Below are 6227 nucleotides of genomic sequence, written 5' to 3' on the forward strand. Positions count from 1 at the left end.
GTATGAGAAAATCTATTTATATATATGCATAACGTGTACAATTTGTAGTATCGTGAAATAACAACAAACAAAAAAAATTGAATGGAAAATAAATCAACCCCCCCCCCCAAATATTTAGTACCGATTGGTGTTACCAACCGGTACTAATGCCCTACGCGCACGCCGGGCCTGGCTCGTGCCATGTGGTGGCACTTTAGCGCCGGTTCATGACGAACCGGTACTAAAAGAGGGGGGGGCTTTAGTCCCCACTCTTTAGTGCTGGTTGGCAAACCGGCACTAAAGGCCGTTACGAACCGGCACTAAAGCCCGGTTCTGCACTAGTGATGGAAGGTGATTCCTCCGCGGTGGTTGAGACACGATGAGCTAGAGATTTACTCCAGACAGCAATGGTTCAGCAGCAGGCTTATTCATACAGTCGGGACAGGATTCACTCTACCCCTCGCCCAAGCCGGAGTTACAGCAGGCATGTTGAGGAACCAGCTGTGTCAAGCAATGGACGGAACCATAATCCGCCACAGAGGCCTACACTAGTGCAGAACCGGGCTTTAGTGCCGGTTCGTAACGGCCTTTAGTGCCGGTTTGCCAACCGGCACTAAAGAGTGGGGACTAAAGCCCCCCCCCCTTTAGTACCGGTTCATCACGAACCGGCGCTAAAGTGCCACCACATGGCACGAGCCAGGCCCGGTGTGCGCGTAGGGCATTAGTACCGGTTGATAACACCAACCGGTACTAAATATTTGGGGGGGGGGGCTTTGATTCATTTTCCATTCAATTTTTTTGTTTGCTGTTATTTCACGATACTACAAATTGTACATGTTATGCATATATATAAATAGATTTTCTCGTATGTAGAACCGCATATATATATATCATCAAATGTCTCACAAACCAACACCATTAATTATTCACACATACACATGTATATACATATACAATTTCTCCTACATATATATGTTGCCTTTGGTGCCTCCGGAGCACGATGACAAGTGGTTCATGGGGGCGGTAGCGGGTAATAGTATTCTCCTGTGGGATCTATGACCTGGTCGAGCAAAAATCCGGCTATTTCCTCTTGAAGTGCTAGTATGCGGTCCGTGGTAGGAGCTTATCCCGCACTGATCTGAACTGTTAAGAAGGAGATCAATATGCATGTGTGTTAGTTGTGTGACTAGATATCAATAATGGTGTGAATAGTGTTCTAACAAACGTACCCAGTCATGTCTATCAGATCTGCTCCTTTCGCACGTCATCATGCAAATGTTCTCGCAAACGTAGTATGCACACAGATTATTCCCCGGCGCCTGCCTCAGGGCCTTTACGAGAATGGAATTGAATCAGATAATGATTAATCAAGCATAATAATTAATTAATGATATTGAAACAAGAATTAAAGAGATGGTAGCTAGCTAGTACTACTTAATTACTTACCTTGGGTCGATGCCAAAACAACTTTTTTGGCCACGTTCCTGGAGTCACCTTGATGAACTTTGCCCATGCCCTGCCCGCCAACAAAGAAAATTAATAAAGGGGTTATTAAATAGTTCATATCAGGAAATGACGAACTAATAATTAATAGGCCGAGATATAGTTAATAATGATTGAAATTACCTGTTGACTATCCCCTTCACGATGGTGTAGTCTTTATCTTCTTTAGTTAGTGAGTCCAGTAATTCAAATTTTCCTTCCTCAACTTTAATGTCTAACAAGACCCAGTGCCAACTGCATACGCACACATTTGCATGTCTGAATTAAGCGGGCATGTGCATAAAATTAATCAACTACCGTAAAACGTATACACTTAGCTAGCTAGTAAGCAAAAACAGAATTTGTAGTACAACATAGTGTGACTCACGGGAAGTTGTAAGGAAGTAGTATATCTTCATTGCTATTGAGGTGCTTCAATAACTCTAGCATGCTTTCCTCTACAGCATCTTGACAATGTTCAATCTACCATATGTCCTGATTAATGGTATTTGGGTCAATGAACCCAATGCCATAGCGTCCAGCTTTTTTCATTTCATACATCTTCATCCTGCATATAATACCACAGAAAAAGAATATAGTGAGGATAATTACATGTAATGATTGATCAAAATTATCACTACATAACTAGCTTGAGACTTAAATTACAGAAAGAAATCACTTACAGACAATAGCAACTGACGATAGACTTGTCGAGTGCGTCTTGATTGTATAACTGAAATAGTTCTGGATACTCCATGCTCAGAGCTTTCTCATGGTAATAATGCTCATGCTTGACATTCACCATGAGGGACTCTCGATTGGAAATCTTGGTAATGTTCATGTACCATTGATGAAATTGATACATTCTCGTTGGGAGGTCCTTGACCTTGTCTGGATGGACCAAAGGCTTGCCCCGGACATATTGCCATGCTATTTCCGATTCTTTAAGCATAGGCATGGGCTCGATTTCGAGGAGTTGTCCAACAGAGATATTAAGCATTTGAGCCTGCATTATATGATCCTCCGTTATTACCACATCGCCCTGCTGGGGAACGCTAATGGTTTGCCCACAATAATATTTGGCGCGCGTACTACTCCTCTCATGTGTTGTTGGCACAACAAGCGGGGGGATTGCTTGCGCTGCCTGTTCTCCCAACTGGGGAACGGTTTTCCCGCATTTTTTGCCAGCTGCTTGTTGGCTCGAGCTCGAGCTCGAGCTCGCTTCCTTCTTTAGCCGTTCTCGATGTAGTTTCCTGATTTGGCGCTCATAGTCCGAGTCAACATGCTTGGGAGCTGGTTCTCTAGCCATACGAATGAAGTGGTCAACTACTTTCTCAGGCACTTTCTCCTTTGGCGGCGGTGCTGGTTTCGGTCCAAAATAGGCGTCCACTTGGGCCTGCATTATGGCTGCGTTTTGCTACTCGGTCATGTCGTAAGGCCTCTGAGGAAGAGGAGCTTGGCTTGGACCATATTTATATCGCTTGTCTCCGCCTGTACTTCCTGAACTACCTCGACTTGTACCACTACGCACCAAAGCTGCGGCATGTCTCTTCTATGATTGCTGAGACGGCGGAGATGGCTGACGTGGAGTTGGACCAGGAGAAGTGGCCTGACGATGTGCCAGACTTGAAGCAGGAGGTGTGGCCTGACACGGTGCCAGACTTGAAACCGGCGGAGGAGGTGGCGAACTTCGAGGAGGAGTCGTCTCACGCGTTCGTGGACTTGGAGGAGCGGGAGTCTGCTGACTCGGTGGCGGACTTCGAGGAGTCGGCAGACGACGCGGTGTCGGTGGACTTCGAAAGATGATGCAATCCTTTCTCCATAGGATGATACGATGTATGGCCTCTCCCAGTGTGCGCTCGTCTTCACCTCCAGGAATGTCAAGCATTAGCCCCGAATATGGGTCCACCACTTCATCAACCATGACACGAGCATAGCCCTCTGTAATCGGGATGCAATGGTAGGTTGCTTCGGGGGTCACTGGAAAAGCAACGCTGTCCGCCACCTTCATGGATATGTTGTTCATTTTGGAGTGTAGCTCACAGTTACTGTTCTCTATGATGTGATCCATAGGGTATGTATCCAGCAGTGTGTCGCCCGGGGCAGAACCAAAGCTGCTTCTTGGCATGGATGGGACGGTGCTATCCAACGATGGACGATCATCCGCTTGCTGCTGTCGCTGCTGAGACCCCCTTTCCTGGCTAAGTGAGTCGATCTGCTGCTGCTGCTGCTGGAATTTGAGTGCCAGGTTCGCGTGCCTTGCTTCTAGGCCTTGAAGACGTTCTGCGTCCTGCTTCCTCCGCTCCTCCTCCAGCTTCCTCTTCTTCTCCTCCTCCATCTTCTTTCTTGCACGGGACTTGTAGTCGTCATTCCAGTCCGAAAATCCCTCATACTAGGGAATAACACCCATGCCTCATGTTCTTCCCGGGTGTTCAGGATTTCCCAGGGCGCGTGTAAGCTCGTCGTCCTCTCTGTTGGGCATGAACACCCCCGCTCGAGCTTCTTCTATTGCGTCAAGTATCTTTTGTTTGGCTCCTTTTAGACTTGCCTTCTTCGAAACCAGGCCTGTCTTCGGGTCCAACGCCCCCCATGCGCATAGAACCAAGTTCTGCACCTGGGGGGCCAGCTCCTAGTAATCGGAGTGACCCCTGCACCCTCCATCTCTTGCTCAGACTTATCCCACTTAGGCAATCCCACCGCGTAGCCACCTGGACCCAGCCTATGGAACCGCGTCTTTCTTGCGACATTTGCCTTGTTTTTCATCGACTGTTCCTTAGATAATTCTAAATCCTTGAAGGTCACGAAATCGTCCAGTGTTCTCTTTGCTTCTCCAGTGTTCCCTTGAAATCTGGAGTCTTCCTTTCATTAGCGAGGTAGTTGGCCCATACAATTTTCTTGTGGGTGTTGAATGCAATTGCCATCTTCTTAAGAGCAGCGGCCTTGACTTTCTCCATATCTGCTTTAGTGAAATGATCTGGTAGGGTGAAATTTTCCATCAGCGATTTCACCAGGTCTTCTTTGGCTCTGCCATCGACCCAAGTAACATCTGGACGTTTAGTCTTTGGCTCTTTCCATTCTTGAATGGAGATTAGGAGTTTGTCCTTCACAAGAACTCCGCACTGACGAGTCCACTTGTCCGCAACGTTCTTAGGCATGAGGGGTTCACCACTAAGTTTGGTGGATTCGATGTGGTACTTTACACCATCCTTCAACAATCTACCCGGGCCTCGCTTTGTCTTGCTGTCTGTAGAAGTAGATTTGCTCGATCCGGAGGGCTGAAAGAAGACAGATCGATTTGTTAATATATCTTCAATAAAAAAACATGTGATGATCACCAGGATGCATGCTTATATAAATATATACCTCGCCGGAAGTCTTTGTTATTTGAAGATCAGCATTGTCTGTGTCATCACTAACATTGTCTGTGTCATCATAATCATAGTTCATGACTTCATCACCTTGGTCGTCGAGATCGAATATCTTTTCGTCACCCTCTCCGGTATTGTTCAGATTTTGGGAGTTGTCATCATTCAGATCATCTAGCCTATGAGGGCTGCGTATGCTGTCGAACAATTCCTCTTCTCTCTCTCTGCCGGTATTGTCCGCCATAGCTTTTACTTTACTAATTAATACAAAAGAAATATAAAACAATTTAGTATTCAAATTACAATGCATGGATGCAATTAATCAATAAGGAAAAACTGAATCTTGAATACATCGTCTCGAATATATAATCTCGACTACATCATCGTCTTAATATATATAATCTCGAATACATCGTCTCGAATATTATATATCGAATACATCACTAGCTAGGTACCTAATAAAGATCGAGTACTACAGAAGAATCTAGGGCGCCACTCACGGTTCCTGGGGCGCGGGCGGTGCACACCCAAAGAAAAGGAACCATCACAGGATCATATCTCCAGTCATCTGTTAAAAGAACCCGCCAAGTAGTGGAGAACCTGACGTCGTCCATAGCAGCCATGTACCGATGGACGTGCTCATCTTCCTCCCTGACACGGCAACGCACCACCTCCGGCGGGGCCGGCTGCCTCTGCACCGAATGTGGCCCACGCGAACGCCACCAAAGAAGATCAGGGTCGACGACGGGACCCGAGGTCGGGTTCCTCACCAAGCGGCGCGCCCCTCCAGGTAGCACCTCCCAGTGCCAGCCCGACGGAGCCCAGTCCCGGACATGGGTCCTCTGAAGAATGACGTTGTCGCGAACGGGTCGACAGCGAGGATGCGGGCCGGGTATATCGTCGAGAACAAATACTATATGCCCGCAAAAAGTAACATTTTTTAAATGATTGGATTGTGATAACTAAAATTCTATATATATGCAAATTCTAACAATTTGACATTAATCTAATTCATCTAACTAAAACTAATTCTAAAATTTCCTGATTATATAACTAACATTTCTATAACAATTCTAATTTTTATATAACTAAAAAATAGAAAAATTGCTAACATTTCTATAAATATTTCTATAACTAAAAAACAGAAAACATTTATAACATTTCTATATAACTAACATTTCTAATATTTATATAACTAAAAAACACAATAATTTCCTAACACTTCTATAACTAAAAAACAGATTTTTTTAACAAAACAAACTAATAATGTGTGTGTGTGTAGTGTGTGTGTGTGTAGTGTGTGTGTGTGTAGTGTGTGTGTGTGTGTGTAGTGTGTGTGTGTGGACATGGCGGCCAAAGCGAGTTCACCGGCGAGGCGACAACAGGGCAGCGACAACGGGG

This window comes from Triticum dicoccoides, chromosome 4A (assembly GCF_002162155.2).
Source record: "Triticum dicoccoides isolate Atlit2015 ecotype Zavitan chromosome 4A, WEW_v2.0, whole genome shotgun sequence".
Lineage (NCBI taxonomy): Eukaryota > Viridiplantae > Streptophyta > Magnoliopsida > Poales > Poaceae > Triticum > Triticum dicoccoides.